The sequence below is a fragment of the Manduca sexta genome, chromosome 20, assembly GCF_014839805.1.
Source record: "Manduca sexta isolate Smith_Timp_Sample1 chromosome 20, JHU_Msex_v1.0, whole genome shotgun sequence".
NCBI lineage: Eukaryota > Metazoa > Arthropoda > Insecta > Lepidoptera > Sphingidae > Manduca > Manduca sexta.
Window position 1 is genome coordinate 2,460,052 of NC_051134.1, and position 18,715 is coordinate 2,478,766.

General features: G+C 31.9%; 1 protein-coding gene across 2 annotated transcripts in view; it reads right to left on the reverse strand.

Annotated features, from left to right (window-relative positions):
• LOC115445847 (short neuropeptide F) overlaps nucleotides 1-18,715 on the reverse strand; it is a 48,930-nt gene extending 30,215 nt beyond the window's left edge. The window contains exon 1 of one of the 2 annotated variants that reach the window (XM_030172326.1): nucleotides 18,645-18,715. The gene's annotated coding sequence lies outside the window, so the exon portion shown is untranslated. Of the gene's footprint in view, nucleotides 1-9,097; nucleotides 9,168-18,644 lie in introns of those variants that run through there. The other variant, XM_030172318.1, reaches the window with a different exon arrangement.

An 18,715-nucleotide genomic window follows, 5' to 3' on the forward strand; every position in this document is an offset into this window, starting at 1 on the left:
TTTTGGACAATAATTTTCCGCCGATTTAGGGTTTAAGTACGAACAGCGTGAGTTTTAAGCTGTTTTGTTCACTTGTTGTTGAGGACCGTACACGTTATGTTCAATTTGAAATCGCTACAAAAAATACTCAATGTACTGTTATTTAAATTCAAGGTATTCTTGAACATAACATTTCTGTTAAAAATTTAGTAAGTACAATAATTACTATATATTTGCCTGTGATCCGAAACACACACACGACAAGCATTTATCCCCGAAGTGGTATGCAGAGGTGCACCCACGGCACCCACTTTTCGCCAAGTGTTCCGTCCCGTGATGTGATAGGGGGCGACCCTATCGCTATATCTGGTAGTGATCCGAAACAAAAAACTATAAATTATGACAAAATCTCCAAAACTCTTCATTGTTAATATTATAAAATGTAGAATCCTCAAGGATTAGAGATTCTGTAGATTACATGTGAGTACTCTAGTACTCTCATCTATTTCTTTAGATTAGAGTACTAGAAATAAATACCATGCCGATGTAAAAACAAATGCATATTCCGATATGCAACGGTGCTTGCCGTTACGTCTGTCAATGAAACAGTAAAATGACTTTACAGCCGTCCGGTGCGGATGCAGACGCATAATTCGAGCATAAAACTCACTTTTATCACGTTTTATTATCAGCGAGACATCTTCTTGTAGTTCAGTATAATGCACACGTAATAAAAAATCAAACCTTTTTAACGTGATTACAGTCTTAACTTCGATAACATAGTGGTTTTTAAATGAAAGGTAGTTAAGGGCTTTTGGTAAAAGCTTTAGTTGAATAAATATACTTGACATTTGGCCCAGGAGGGCTCCTTCTTTAAGTCTTAAGTTTGATTCAGATATAAAATAACTAAAAATTATACCAAAAACCTTGTTCTACACTGTATAAACATTTTGACGGTGTATTTACCTACAATAAAATTCCAAGATTGTATTCAATATTTCTTAACAGTGGTAAAACGTTCTTACCACCCGATTCCTACCGGCTTCCCTTTTAGGTTTATTTACATTTATTTATGTTTTCTGTAAAATTGGTCGCGATATGTTAACCAAGGATTTTTTTTTGCCTTGCGTAACCTTTCGAAAATTTCACCCTTCGCTACTGTTTCTTAATTTATAAAACATGAATAAACTATAAGTATTATCGCGTAGTGATACCGATTATTAAAATAAAATTTTATCGATGTTAACAAGCCGTCACTTGGTTCGTTGAAAGTGTCAAAAACAATATAAATTGTAACAGTGATTCAGTAATCTGGAATTTCAGCCTTCGATTCCTCATTCGATTCACGTCAGTGGGGACAGTCAGGAGGTTACGTCGCGTTTACCCTTAAATTAAATTTCCTCCAAGAAATTTCATTTTCACCGGCAAACTCCCTGAAGTACTGAAATATTTCAACACATTTTGTGACCTTGATGTCGCGGAATGATTTTTATTTTATGGTAATTGTGGAACTGCTTTTCCGTTAATATAATTGATATAATTAATTAACTGTGTTGACTCAAATTCTTTATTATAAAATAGGGATATACACGTTAAGTTAAAGGTATTCACGTGACAATTTTACGTCTAACAACTTATGTAGCAATAAGACATTTTTACGTAGAGGCTCTACGAAATTGCTACGGCGCGGCGTAGCGTGATTCATTGCCTGTTAGAGCAAAGTAGAATCAACAAACTTTTATTAAAAAAAACAAATGTAAATAAAGAGTTATTATTATATTGAACTATTTAAATTATACATGTAAAGATAATGATAGTTGTTATTTTTTTAATATCGCTGCAGGACTTGACTTTAATTGCGTGGAGGTAAAACAACTATAAATCAACTTCAAACTGAAAGTTTAACCCAAATACTTTAGAATAGTTTGCAAAATAACTTCGAGGCAATGAAAATATTCAAAGTTTTTGTTATAATAACAATTTGTTATTCTGTTTCAATTTCATTCCTCTAATCGTTATTTAAGACTTTGAGTATATATGAAGAATTCAAATAAATTGAGGTTTACCAAGCCGACAGCCAGGTCGCTACTAAAGACTCCCGTTTATTTCGAATATCCTAATATATTTAATTAAGAGTTACAGTGTCAGATACAGTATTGTATCAAAAGTATACTTAATCAAACCTGTTGAATATTAAATGACTGTAAAAAAAATAATTTTCCCGCGCTTAAGGCACTACACTTCATTTTTAATAAACAAATTCAAGTTCTTATTAAAAATCCCTTTGCGCCTTAACAGCTCTCGTTACGACAAGACATTGTCTTAATTCTACATTATCAAGGGCTTTCCTTTTGACTCTAAATTCGATTAAATTAAACGTAAACCGAACGGCATCTAAATGGCTCCAAGGTATCCCTTACTTTGTTGAAAGGGATACAAACATTGTCATAGAAATCGTTGGATTAAACTGATAATGTCAAACTACTCTCGTCGTGGCACGTCGTGAAGAGCCTTTGAATATTTCAAGCCTACAAACCTAGTTATTTAGTCATTGGAATGAGGCATCATTAATGATTTAATCAAGTATGAAAAAACAGTGAACCCTTTGGCATTGAAGATCTGTAGACAAGGGTATTAAAATATGTAAGTAACTTAATCTCATTATGATCAAAGAAAACGTGAGAATTTTTATGAGGAGTAATTCCTTATCAGTCATAAGTGTAAGAACTTTGATTTTGTAGAAATTCTATGAAATATGTATCAAACATATTCAGTATAAAGTATAGAAGTATTGTGCCGGCTCAGGTCGAGCGCCTAGGAACTGCGATAATGCTGAAGAGTACACAGACGGCATATATGAGTATAGAGTAGCAAAGGTTACTGTGATGGTTGGTTTGGTTTTTAGCAACAGTACTACCAAAGTCTTTTTTTTACCTTTTCATACGGTTACTGTCGGTAAATTATTTACAAATGTAAATACTAACTGAAATAATTTATTTTCAGCGCTTTGCATTTAAAAATAATTCAATTTGTAATCAACAATTTATTGAAATATAACACAGTGTAGGAATATGATATAATGTACTTCAAATAAAACCCTCAACGGTCTTGCTTATGGCGGAGATTGGACAAATTGCCTTTGACCAAGGTCTACGGAATTTTCAATTTCCCTCCGCACGAATACGTCATGTATGATGAAATTCATTCCTCCAGAGACAATGAATATGATAAATTTGTAAAGTGCAGAAACAGCTATTGCGTTGCCTTTACAATTTATTATATTTTGTTTCATATGCAACATAAAAATATATAGTTAAATTCTTATGAACTCAATGGTAGAGTATTATTTTGGATATGATACAAGCATGGATAATGCCAAAATTACGACCTCACGTTAATTATGCTTGAGTGTTCTGTTCAAAGGAAACAAACAATATATTTAAGGCATGTACTTCATTGCATAACAAAGTAAGTTAACGTGTTTCTATCATTCCCTTGAAACATTCAAATGTCCCATTCTTTTTTCAAAAAATACCACACATACATCGATATAAATCTGATTTCTAGACTTCATATCGATCAGTGTATTTCGGTGACACGTTAGTTGTATGAAAATCAGTTTGTCGCGCGTATCGTCGCTCGTCACGTTCAATTAGGCACAGGAGTGACACGCGGATTTACTCAATTATCACCTACACTGTCCACTTTGCTAGTATCCATAGCGAATTTTACAATATTTTTATCTAACAGTGTTTTATGCAGTGTTCACAAGATGTTTTTGTCCCTTTAAAAGGCTATTCGTATGAGTAGATTTACATTTATAATATCCTCAGTCACGAGACTTTATGTCTAATTTTTAAAAAAATGCTGCAGATTATAATAATATATATAATAAATAGCGAAAAAACAGTAATAAAAGTAATAGGTTCTTAAGAAAATGTATTGTAAATAAACAAAATAAGATTGTTGCTAAATCAAAATGCTGTAAAAAGGAAAAATACTGTTAAATAAAACAATAAAGGGCTGTTTTGAAAGATATTTTAGATTAAAAATGCGCCAATCGGATTACAATTTTAGTTGATTACAATTATAGTTAAGAAAGCCTTACAGGTTTTGTATCCTATATAGGGATGGGAAGCACCCATGCCACATCGATGGGCCACAACTGCTTTACAAAAGTCTGTTGTCATAACGTCAATGTCATAGTCGTGAAATAATGACCAAGCTCCTTAAATAAAGATTAAAAAAAACGTCAATGTTGTCGGCAGCAAAATATTGTCTATGTCTTTATAACTAGAAAATGATGATTTAGCTATCTCTAATACTCAGGGTACATACTATTTAGACGGCTTATACAAGTATTTAAAATAAAAATGTACTTCATATAAAAAGATAAATATTGGGCATTTCAGAAAAATAAACGTATACCGAAATAGGTACTCATTTTATTAGACTTTAATTTCTTTTCTATTGAATGATCTATATATTATTATATAAGACCATCTAGAAGACATAAAATAAATTATAAAAACTTTAATATCCTCTTATTTTGCGGAACCTACATTGTACTTCTGTCAAAACATATAAACCCATTCAATATTGCATTTATTTTTATTATTCTTACAAAACCATCACAACAACATTAAATTAACCTATTTACACATTGAGGTAGGGAAACAGTTCCGAGTAATTCAGTTTACATCGTAGTTTTTCAATTCCGTTAATTACCTTGTGTGCATTAACGTACAAACAAATATTTTCGTACTTTTACTGTTGTATCACATTTACCACTCGTTAAAAAAAAAATGCGTATTTTTAATTTATGTTCCGAAGTACTAGCCTCCTATAAGCCTAGCGAACTGTGAACACACTAGTTGCTTCTACTGTATAAAACTTTAAAATGTCTTTTAAATAACAATTTTTAATGCGTTATTCGGCAACTAACATCATTTAGTTTTACAATTAATATATTTCATAAAAAAAATATGGAATTTGCGTTTTATTCTGATAGCCATTAAAGTCTAAAATTTATAGTTTTTTCTAACCGAAACTGTTAACCCAAAGCCTTGCATGTTTATCAAGGTATGTCTATGCTCGTATGCAGATAATTGACCACCATGAAGTCCACATTTTTTGCCTAAAAAATGTCCTACGTTACGGATATACGAGGTATCGAGACGCTTGGTTGCACTGTTCAAAACGTGAAAGTAAACAGGTTAGAGCGGCGAGTTTGACTGGAATTTTAGTACTTTTTATTTTGTTTACCAGTAGACTATAATGTTTATACGTTCTACAAACTTTTAATCTCATTACGGTAATTTTTTTTACTTTCAAAAGATATTTCTGCAAGTTGTTTGAGTTTTCCAATATAGAATAAAAGACAAACACACGTTTTGCTACATAAAGCTGGATTTAACGTTTGAAGATCTGCATTGCGTAGCGGCCTTAATCCTTTAGAAAGAGGAAAATAATCCAACAATTTCAAAGTTAAGGCGTAGTCTTTCAAGATCGGAGAAACGTTATTCTAAGAAATAACTATGGTATATGAGATACGTTGATATTACTTAGCTGGTCTAATACTGTTATTTATGGGCACGTAATTAACAATAATAACTCTAGTTCCGTAACGTTATGAAGTAATTAAGTTGCTTATAATATCAACTCTCCATGTTATGTAAGAATAAAAATGTCTTAGAAAATATTTTGTTTGTAAATCACTACAACTTCATTCCAAGAGTTTATTTGTAAAATATAGAAGTCGCATAGACGTGGTAATGCGAGATTAAACGGTCTAACGATTTCAATTCTGCGGTGACAACTAAGTATGGTTTACGAAAACCTGGGTTTGCGGTTCGTTTGTGCGTCCCATATCAAAGGTCCGCAGCATCTTGATATTAGTTTATTTGTGTCAATAAGACGGCGAAACTCTTGCTTATCATAATGTTAATTCCGTGATGCTTACTCGGCGAATATTAATTCACTGATACAATCCTCTCTCACTAACACCGTGAACTTTAATAAACTACGTCATTCAAAACATAGAACTGTTCTGCTTTATTCAAGTACCTTCAAATTAAATGTATGTAAATTACACAATTAGTAAAAAATTAAATTATTGTTTATCAAAATAAAATCTAAAATCGTGCATAATATTCATATTTTTGGGTTTCATAAAGTACCAGACCCTTTTTAACTCATAAACTTTCCAAACGCTAACAATAAAAAAAAAAAAACAAATCAACTATTCCCGGCAATTAATATGCCATTAACATTTTTCCCAATACTTCTAACATACTTTTGCTCTTATGAATTAATTGTAATCAATTGTTCTTTTATGTTGAGCGTTTTGTTTTAACATTCAACAGGCGCCCAACTCTCTATTCAACACGCGAACGACGTACAAAAATATTTTCTCCAGATTTATCGTCTTAAAATCTCTTCATCAGATATTAACTGTTTAATTATGTAGAAGTTCATTTAATTCATTTACTAGATCCGAAATCTGATTACCCGACAACTTTATTTATGAAAGTGCTAAAATTGTATCTTTAAGTATGCTTTTAAGATTTATTAAATGCTTGTAAATAAAACTCCCGTGGGAAGTGGGGAGAAGTAACCATTTATCATATTTAAAACTCTTAATGTCGTATACCGGTACGTAGGATATAAAACGTATAATCAGTATTTTAACGTTAACAATTTCACTGAGTTTTTTTTTATTAGAAAAAAGTCAGGGATCTTTTATTCTTTAAAAATACTGCAAATTTAAAAAATACCCATAATTATTGAATTACTTAAACTGATGTGATCCACAGCACGAAAAGAAATTCTTAAGCCAACGCTTTCAATATCCATATTTATTAAACCTTATTTGCTAAGACCTGTCACCCATGATTGATCTATAACGGTACAAAGGAAATACTCTATAAATATCGGCTTTCACTGTTCTATCAATAAGCATAAGAATACTTTGAAAAGAAAATGACGTTACATCTAATGGGCGAAACCTGATCGCGAGCAGGTGAATAGCCATCACACCTTTATTTAACAATTGCCGGTCAACTGGAATATTTATGGAACCACAATGGGGCCACTTACGGCAATTTCTCATCAAGACATTTCACAAGTTATACAGGGTTTTGATTTGAGTAACTTGTAAATAAAATTTTCTATAGATCTGCCATGTACTTTTAACTATTTCACGGTTAGGCACCGTAATTTTATAAAATTTTACATAGAGTAATTCGTTGCTGTGAGAAAAATCTACTAAATCATTAACCATAGAGTCACGCAGTATTTAATTTTGATTACAGAATGGATAATCCACTACATCGCATTATTATCACCCTACCAGAAAAACTGGGATTGTAGCCAAGATGGCTGTGTATAATTGCTATCGCTAACTTTATGTATGGAAATGACATATTCTAGTGTTAGAATTCTCGTTAGGATATGTAATTTACATAATTTGTTTTAATTTTCTATAAGCATTCACGATTATAAAAAAAATCTTGATATATCAAGATCAAGTTTATGAGTAATGTGTATAATTTGGTTTTGTTATTTGGATACTGCTTTGTGAATTCTATGAAATTTCCCCCTATGGAATACGTAGATCGAACCCGCGTCCTTCTATTTCACAACTGGTTTCTTACGTTGCGCTGCGTCAATGCTACAAAAATAAAAATTGAGAAAATAAACGTGTAGCCTAATTTTTGCCATATTTATTGAGATATTATGAATCCTAAACAAAATAAATAGATTGATTGATTATATTCTCTTGACTTCATCCTTTTCAAACACGTTTATTTTAAACCTAACGAATACAGATTTTAGTCGTCATAAGTGTTACAACAAAATGTATATTGGTAATATAATATTTATGTTTGTGTAACATTTTAAAAGGCGGTCACATAAATCGTTTACAGCGTATCCCACTGACAATACTTGAATAACAATTCAGTTGAGGGGTTTCATTTGATTGAATTCCTTCGCGGGCGAATGTACCGCGAAATAATTTTACATTATCATTTTTATAGCATCCGCATATCCGTTACAGTTCTAAATGGCCTATCCCACAAATTATCATATGAATTATATTCATAGAGTATCAGATATGATCGATTGTGTATTCTATTTTTAAAATTTGAAAAATATATGTGTATATTTTCAAATTAGATCATATCTAGCCTGAATATAATGGGTTAGATATTAGGCCGGTTTGGTAATATGTTTGAAGTCAACTAAGCTCGTTATAATTTAGTTTGACTCTGTAATTGAAGTCTAATGCGGTAGCATAACATGCGTGAAATCTAATTATTTGAATAATCTCTCTAATCATTTAGTAAAACAGTTATTGCGATTTTAATTGAACAACATGTATGAGAATATATAAAATATAGAATAGAATTATACTTGAAACGTATTTAGACTATTAATAATTATGCATAATAATTGTAGAAGCAAAATAGGCAATTTTTGTAATGTACATGATATCAGTATTAAAACAACTAAGACCAATAAACTTTAGACATAAGTTATTGTTCAAATATAAAGTTTCGTAACAATGTATCAGAGTTATGTCCTAAAACAATAATACTCGAGTTAAGTCATTAGGAATATATCAACTGACTCACGAACTTTAACATAAATAAGTTAAATCTACGTAAACATTGTTGAACTTATTTGTGTCGTCTGTGGAAGTAATTTCAAACTGTTGTTATTGAAAAATGTCATCGCTCGTCTGCCGTAATAGAATCGTGGAATGAATTAACCATTGTGATTTTGCTTACAAATATATTTTTGTTCGGCTGTATGCCGCCATACTGCAGTGTCATCTATTCAAACAACGAATCGATTCGAGCCTTCAGTTTGTTTGTTTTGTTCATCACTAATTGACTTTTTTCACTTCACTAAATATTTTGCAACCGACAGAACTTTTTTAATTTATTGAAACAAGTGACGCAAGTTCCTGCAGCTTACGTTATCCGAAAAAAACTGTGTTGCACTTCCCTACTTCGATTACGACCAAATTCGTAATGAAATTATGTAAAAAATAAAAACTGATAAAATAATTCTTTGACTAAGGGTAATGTTTTGTATGAAATGTTTAACTTACCAGATCGGGGAGTAAAACGCGAGTGCAGACACTGGGAAGCTATCACGGTGCTGTTGTGAAGACTCGCTTTCAATGGCAAAGTTTTCAGGCTGGCTAGCTTATATAGCTCGCTGCCCCGCCCACCGCCCGCCCCGGGGCGTGACGCGCCGCGCCGCGCGAAAAACTTACACTTTACAACTTTTCAAAAACTTATAAGGTGACTTTTGGTTATCACGATTGATATATGGCTCATAAAGACTGGGGAAAGTTTTTTCACTTAGACAAGTTTAATGGGTAACTTTACTTTAATGAGATTTTTTTACCACACTTTTTTCCATTTGTCGATATAATTTTATCAATGTAAAATTATTTAATTATTCAAATTGTAACCAGTAAGTACGGAATGTACGTACGTAATGTACAGAAAGGGGAAGTAATGTTTTCTCCTAAAAAATCGAGGCTCTATATTTCCTCAATCAATATTCCGCATACGTAGTGTATATTAACTTTATTTGTACTCCAATGCAGGGGTTGGTTGACAGTTATTATTCTACAACAAAAGACAGTCCTTTGAAAACAAATTTATGATAACTTTACTTACTTATTTTTGAGTTGCCACAAAGTGAGTATGTATATTATTATTTATGTATATTTCAGTTATTATTCAAAACTATTGATAAGTATTTTGAAGGCTGGAATCTATTGCAGTTAGAATTTTACCTTACGCTTATTAACGATGGTGTTTCTTTTACATCAAATAATTTCAACTACTGCAGGGCCAAACAGACATAAGTTGAATCCGTGATTGTGATCTTAGTATGCGTGATATCAGATTCATCGTGTAATTTGTGGATTGATAACTATAATAAATATTCTATATATATTTGACAAAAAAGTGGTACAAAAGCTTACTTATGGTTTTCATATCTTGCTTGAAATCAATAAATAATTCAATTAGTATTTTATTATAAAATAGGATAACCAATTTGACCAAATATGCCGAGTTACCTCTACCGGAAAGTATTTCCATATTCACTAACATGTTATATACTGAAAATATTACATTTATCTTGTTATAAATATGGAATTGGTAAGGAATATATTTATTCCAAAATCGATTTGGTAATAGAATAACTGGTTAAGGGTGAAATTTGTATAAGGTTTTCTGTGGATGCTCTACATTTTATAAATACTTCATGTTACATTTTTTACTTACTAAATTTAGAAGAGCAGAACTATTTAAATCTAAGTAAAGACGATGTCTTCCACTTTTCAAATGTGTCTGCTATTTAGATTAAAATAAACAGTTTAAAATAATGTTTTTTAAAGATGTTAATATTTGTTATAACATTTCCTAATCCTTTCTGAATGTGATACAGTTTATTACTATAATATCTTACAGTATCTTTTATACCAATTAAAAGCACTTTTGTAACAGATTTAAGGTGGAAATCAAACCGGGCCAGACCCTGGATTGTTTGAATAGCAGATTATTACTGAGCCAAAAATTCTTCTATTTTGTCAAGAACTTAACTTCTTTTTCCTGAGTGCTCCTCAAAAGTAACCAATACTTGGTAAAGATAGTTGGTGCTTAGGGGACGGCTACACAGCGAAAGGTAATAAGTTAATCTTATATCCAAGTTATTATTCTTAATTAAAGCGAGCCCAATAAAAATATTAATTTTAGTAAAGAAAGATATAAAAAATTACCCTAGCTTATCATACTTTACAGTAAAATCTTAACATAAAATTATTAGGCACTACTACTGTATTTTCAAAAGTGCGGAAATTTTTTACTAACGTTATTAGTTTCTATGGATCCTTTGACTATAAACTAAATACTACACAATGATTTAAATAAAACCTACTTAGCTATTGAGCTACTGATGCTCTTAAAACATATCTGTTTAGAAAGCATCGTAACAGGCAAAAAAATAAAAACTTATGAAATGTAAAATTTTGTTTTCGACTCTGATAAAGTCGATGCCTCATCCTTACGACACAGAAAATTTCCGTCGTCGATATGTGCATAGCGTTAAAGGTTTAGTTAAAATCTATTTAAATAAGAAATGGTGAATTACTGTCTGTGATATGTCCTAAATTTCAACCGGAAAATAATAATATTTGCAAAGCGATATTTGAGTTTTTCTACTCAGTATCAACTCGAAGTCTGGAATTTGAGCCCAATATGGCGATTGGCTCGCCCCCTATCACATCATGGGACGGAACATACTTGGCGAAAAGTCGGTGCCCTTGCGCCTCTGCGTACTCCTTCGGAGATAAAAGCTTGATTATGTGTGTGTGTGCTAAGGAAATTGTACACCAACTAACATACCAACAAAATTACTCAACACACGAGCATATAAGAAGCATCAAATGTAAACGAATTAACCTAAATTTCGGGTTCGAAACATATACATAGATTAGCAAACTCATAACCCTCCTTTAGGTTTACCGTCGGGTGGTAAAGACGGCTCCTATACCTGAAGTATACGCTCATATTTTACAATGGATACTCCACACGTTCCCAATCCCTGCAAGATGAATGCAACGGGTGTGTTCAAAGCTTTCGTTACAAATCTACAGGTGTGGGAACGGAACGGGATTAAAACGGGATCCCGCCGCCTTTCATCGCGTATTACACGTGCGCACTGTCTACGCTACTAGCAAATTGTTTCAGGCTTTACTTATCTGTATAAACCACGTCAAATTAAACAGTTTGGATTGTAAAGTTTTGTGGTAAGTTATTTGTCCATCTACTGTGACCTGTATACAATCTAAATCAGTGGCTGAAAACAGATTTTGTACAGATTTCTCGCGTGTTTTAGAGAAGCACTGAGAAAGTCTTTTTGATTATGCATCCCCTACGTAGTTTCAAATATTTCCAATGACGAATTCTATCAAGTACACAACTATTTTCATATCTTTATATGTTAAAACTTAAAAGGATATAATATTGCGATTAACGTTAACGACTTTAACTTCATAAAAATTAACAAAATATACTGAATAAAAAAAAGCTAATAATTAAAAAGAAGTACATTTAAAAAATATATAACTTGTAGGTATAGTTAGAGTGCCCTATTCCATCTGCGTTTTAAATTCGTCTTTTTGCAATTAGAGACGTTCTAATCAAACAAAGTTTTGATAGCCGTATATATAAATGAAGAATTTTTTGACTCTTATCTACACGGCTATCAAAGGTTTCATTCGATTATAACGCCGGTAATACCAAAAAGGCGGATTTACTCCGTAGACAGAATAGGCCTCCTGACTATACGTAGTTATTTTTAATTTACAGTTATACAACTAAAGTCGACAGTAATTAATCACACACGAAGGTACTTGATCGTCATGACGAACAATAATGTTTGTACAAAAAGCAATTACGTAGCCATTACCGCTTCAAGTGTCACGACTCATCGGAAAATCACGATTTGTTTTGCTAATATACTAAACATGGACGTTGTCCTGGATTTAAATTATATACATTTTGATCGTGCATAATTAATGTTAGATATTAAAATTAAACTATTTTGCGGATTTTACTGCGGTTTTTATATTATATTTTTTTCCCAACGTTTCGAAGACTACAGCCTTTGTGATTACGGCACGGCCTCCGCAAAATAATTTTATTTTAATATTTTGATCGTGCGTTTTACTGTTATGAGGTTAAGGTAAAATATACTACAACCGCTCTATGATACTATTCTAAGGTGTTACTACGGTTTACAATTTTAAATTATACAACAAAAAAATGATATTTGTAAAAAATAATTTGTATTTATATTAGCTAACTTGGAGTTGCACCCAGAACCTCGTGCTTCACTCTCAGTCGACTTACGCTAACACTTGACCTAAAAATCTATATACAAAATTATCAATACGTAGCAAAATACTATTTCTACCTACATTTGACTTAATCTCTGCAATAACTAATAACCTAAAGTTGTGACTAAAAATGGAATAAAGAAAGATAATTATTGGCACAATTTAATCACAAAAATATCTTAAAAATACATAACGACCAGCAATTTTTACGTTTTTAAAGTACATCATCTAAAAAGATTCAACTAAAAATATAAGCTTAGTAATAAATGTTTTAAAATATATATTAAAAGTATATATTTAAGTGTAAAGAGTTTTACAAATTATTTTATAATTTACTTCAAATGTTATTATGAAAGTTAAAGGTTCAAATATTTAGAATAACCTTGTATTTGATAAGTCATGCCTCTAAATACACGCTCTTGTTCTGAAGACCGCAAAAGGACATTTTCACAAGTACCCTCATACCTCTGAGCTCAGTTACAATCCAAAGGGATAAAGTATTTCATACAGACCTCCAACTTTGTATTTCAAATATTTTCATTTTGTATTTGAATTTAAAATCAAGAAAATAGAATTTATCATGTTATTTACATGTAATAAAATATTTATTGTTTAACATTCCGACAGTTATGAAGCTCAGATTATATAATCAAAAATTACACATGAATTATTAATTGGCATTTATATTAGGAAATTAATTCTACATATTTTCATTAAATTATTTCAAGCCGTATTAACTGCGAAAAAGAGTTAATAATGTACTGATATGTTAAAAAAACTAGTAAAGTTGATAGTATTATAATACTAACGCCGATACAAGGAGCAAGACGCGAAAAGATTGACAAGTACCATTACCCAAAGGATGAAGGTAATAGGAATTGAGATCATTCACAAGTCACAACATCCTGCGACTTTTATACTACACGACATTTTTAAATTTAATAATATAGTACACATACACAATTACGCCTTTAACTCTCAAAGGGATAAGCAGAGGTGCTACACCTTCCTTCGAGTGTATTCTGTCCCGTGATGTGATAGGGGACGAGCCTATCGCTATATCGGGCACAAATTCCAAACTTCGGGCTGAAGCTGAGTAAAAAAAACACAATATGAGCTTGCCCGACCTGGGTTTTAAACACACTGTAGTCGAATCGTAATACAACTACGCCACCGCGACATTAACGCAGTAATATAATAACTAATTTTAATTACGACTGGAGCAAATATGGACTATGTAAAAATATTGGCAATAAAAAAGTAAGTAATTTTTTATGTTTATAATGTATCGCTATCCTAAAATATCTCTTGGGTGCAAATTTCATATTTTTTTACCTGTACTTAGACGTAAGTCTATTACTTCGTAGAAGTTAACCCTTTTAATTTACGAAAACATTGATTTATATTACTGACATTAAGATTTATAATAAATACTATCATCTATCTCTACATATTCGTATAATTCCTTTATGCTAGATACTCTCTCTGTTCCTTCATTCTCGTAGTCCGGTGTGACGACAATCCGACATGACCGGAGAGAGATTAGACGCAGAAATAACGGCAAATATATTCGTATACCTATCGGATTACATGAATCACGTAAATAATATGCAACTCAAACCTTTTCGCAGTTTAATTGTTTAAAGATTAGAGCTACATTAACAAACAAAAAAACATCGTATCGTATAGTATAAAATGTTTCGAAAAGGAAATAATAAGGCCTTCAAGAAAAGGTACTCCCAATAAATCCGGCATCGATAACCGTATTCGTCACGACGTTTCTTTTGATGTTAATGGTATTTATTCAATCTCTTTTGCCCATTAACTGAATGGTGTTAGTGGTAATTAGGTAGCTTATGAAACCTAAAGTATTAATTCTTAGAACAATAAGGCATGTTACACACAGTATGTACGGTAGTTGATAGTTATAGGCATAAAAGAGATATAGATAACTGTAGGTTTTCTCGTGGTTGTCGCTCGAATTAAAAGCAGCATTAAAAATTTACGAAAAATTTATTTAAAAAGTAAAATGCACTAAAGGATTTATATTTACGGATCTTCATTACAACCACAATCCTACCAGTATCAAAAATTCTAAGTGATAAAATACCTCTAGTTATGATAATTATTGGTTCACCAATATACACCAATTTTTCCATATTTTCTGCGCACAGCAAAATACACTCTCCTGCAACGTTTTTTCCAATATGGAAATTGACGTCGGTGCTTGGATATGCATGTCGTTTAAACGTGATTTAATCGAATCACCAAGCGCCCGTGGGCTATTTAATATAGAACGTGATAGGTGGTGGACCCGATGGAAAATTGTGCATATTTACATCATAAATTCTCGTCTATAAGTTTTCAGATGGTTTAGGAAAGTAACATTTACCTATGCTTGGCTGTTTATATTTTAATCAAACTATGTATAATTTAATTGAAATATATTTTACATCATTCTAGTAAATAAGTATAAATTGTGCAACCTGTACTTTAGTATTAGTCATGTAAGACTAATATAAGATTTTGAATTCGCCGTTCAATTTACTGTATGAAATTCCATGAGGCTCTACTAAATTATCGGCGCCGAGCTTTTATCAAGACTAAATAACTTTAACTTTATACAACTTGATAAGTTTCATTGTGTCACGAAATAATAAAATAATCTTTTCCAAAAAATGTGATCCTATTTTGACCTTTGTGCCGTATCAATAACATAATATGTACTTTATTATACCCTTTTAAAGAATTGTAGCTTAAAAATGTTGTTTAAATATAGAAACATTTTTGAATTTTAGATTTAAATAAAATCCAAAAATTTGTCAAACTACCCACTCGCAAACTCAATCTTGAAATACAAATCAATTTTATATGTAATCTTTACGGTATCGGTACCTTATTCCCATTCGATAGGGCTCATTTTTCTTTCAATTCTGTATCGTGCACGTCAAGTTTATCTTTCTTAACAGATGATTGCACACTCACGCATTGTAGGAATATGTAAAATCTCGCTGTATTCTATCGGCGCTTCAAGAAAAGATATTGTGTATTATCTTCTCGGATATTGTTTTCCCATCGTTGTTTTCTACATTATAAAGTAGGGCCGGTGTTTTCTTTTCCAACTTGTTTTGCATGTGTAAACGTATGCTCGACTAGCTCGGTGCAATAAGAATGAAACTATTTCGTTTTACATCGCTAAAAATAGTTTGTGTACGTTGTCAATCGTGTTTATTTATGTTTTTTTTTTAAAGTTCCAATGGTAATGAACGGGTTATATACTTATACTAATATTCTACACCATCGCTCATTAAATACGAATAAATAAATGCCTATATTAAGTTATACCCATTTCTAATTAAAACCTCAAGACTGTGGCTTAAAATTACCTATAATTTAAGTCTTAGTTTTCAATTTAGCATTTCTATTTCAGCAAAATTATCTATGGGATTTAACTCGCATGTAATACGTGCCTGGTTACAAATCGTTTTCGATCATAAAATATTCATCATTTTAATAGCCTCTTTCGTTAAACCATAAAATCCCCAAATCTTTACCCGTTCCCTGCTCGCTGGATGACTGAAAATACTTATTTTATTCCATTGCTGTTACAGTACGCTATGGCTGAATTGGCTCGCAAACTTAACCAGCTAAGGATACAGAACAGCGTAATAAATTAATATAATTTGGGTAGGAGAATCTATTGAAATGTTCACTTTTTGGCGTCAAAACACAACAAATGCGTCATTAGCGTTATACTGTAGACGCTTAATGTCTCTGTGGGTGGGCAGTAATGTAACGTTTAATTGAAATATTAGAGCACGTACAGATTATATGGATGAAATAACCTAACTTGTTATTATATTTCAATGTCGCGTCGTAAAGCATATTTTCTAATTATATTTATATTTTCTATTTCATTCAGTACACGAGCAAATAGCTTCTTTGGTAAGTGGCTGTATAGTAAGTTTGCCGCATTCCAATAAACAATTTTAAATACTTGAAATTAAAACAAAGTTCTTCGAGACACCGCACTCCTCACTCTGAGATATAATTATATGGGCTATAGTGTCTTTTAAATTGACACAACTCAGTTCCCCACACACTGCTTTTTGACGGTAGAAATCGACTAAAATATTGTATCCATTCGGAGGGTCTTTTACCTAGACACCTTTTGCATAGTCGCCAGAGCTTATCTTTTACTGGTATAATAAACACGATGACTTTTTTAAATAAAGAAATTAAATATTCAATAATGTAGAACGTGATTTATTTTTCAATACCAAGGGCTGGGCGGTGGATTACATCGGAGTCCCCGGACACTGACCTTATGTTTATGTCACACCACTATGAAAGCAAGGCATCTTGCCTACCGAAAAGATTAGTAGGGAACCAAAAAATTTAATCTGGGCCCTTTTTAGGTCACAGGGCCGGTAGAGGGGAAGCTTTTTTACAACTGAGTGCCGCTGTTAAATGAGCGTCACGAAATCAGACTTAGATACTGCTGAGCCCGAAGCCAAAATGTCTTTCTACAATCGTTAATGCTAACAGAAAACAAAATAAATGAAAAACCGTAGATCAATCGCCAGAATATGCCATTTCCATATATAACTATAGTCGCTGTGATGCCTGCTGAATAAAAAAAAAATTTAACATTTTTGTTCGGTGTTATTTCAGGTAAATACAATTAACTAATTAGATTCATGTCCAAGAACAAGGACGTTGATAACAATCTCAAAAGCCAATAAAAATTCTTACAGTGTTATAAGACTTTTGACTGTGACCTAAGTAAATAATATCATTTATAAATACAACAGCTGTTAAGTAGATCAATCAGACAGCTTAGATATTCACAACTGGCATATTGAAACATAGACCCCATTTACACTCAAGTCGATCACATATTTCACGAACTCCCAAATTGTTTACTTGATAGACAGTTCCCAAGAGGGTGACAATTCCAAATGGCATGAAGAATCGATAAAAGCGTTTAAGATAACCGCTATTTATTAATAGCCGATGTGCATTGAAGCGAGCCCTTCTGCATCGATCTGGAGGTGACGCAGCCACCTGCAGCCACTAGTGATAATCTCATAGAGACTGTTATCGTCATACTGTTATTGGGTAATCAACTTGCACCTACTTGAGACTCGCCTACACTTTATATAAACCAGGTTTCATTTACACGCTACGTTTCTTTGCGCAGTTGTGCGTTTATTGTTTTCTTGGTTGAAGTGAATTACCGTATGATATTCAATATTAAGTATAAATAATATTTAGAAAATTAAGAAGCAGTTCAAATTAAAAAATAGATAAAAATTTGGATTCAGGTGTAAGTATAAATGTTTTGATATAAAATGAATAGCTGTTTAATGGGTAACTCATGAAAAAGCATTAGGCAAATTCGGAATATTTATGGTAAATGTCGGATGTTTTTACAAACGATAATATACAAGTATCTTGACATTTAAAATCGCACTACGCTTGCCATCATGCAATAATGCAATGCAGTTTGCAGAATGAATTTTACTTCCATTATGAAATAAAGTAGCCAGAAAACACTTTGAATGTTAAGAATAAATATAAAATATATATTATCTACGTTTTAATACAAAATTTAAGCGTACATCTACAATCTTTATTTTTGATATTTCTAAAATGGCTCCGAAATCTTAAGCTTGTTTATAACTTATGAAACGTTATCGTAATTACAGTACATATTTCGCATGATTTCACTTACCAGCGAGCGTTTGTTATGCAAAACGTAAATAAAACATGGTATAAAGGCGCAAGAATGTCGGTCGACACCAA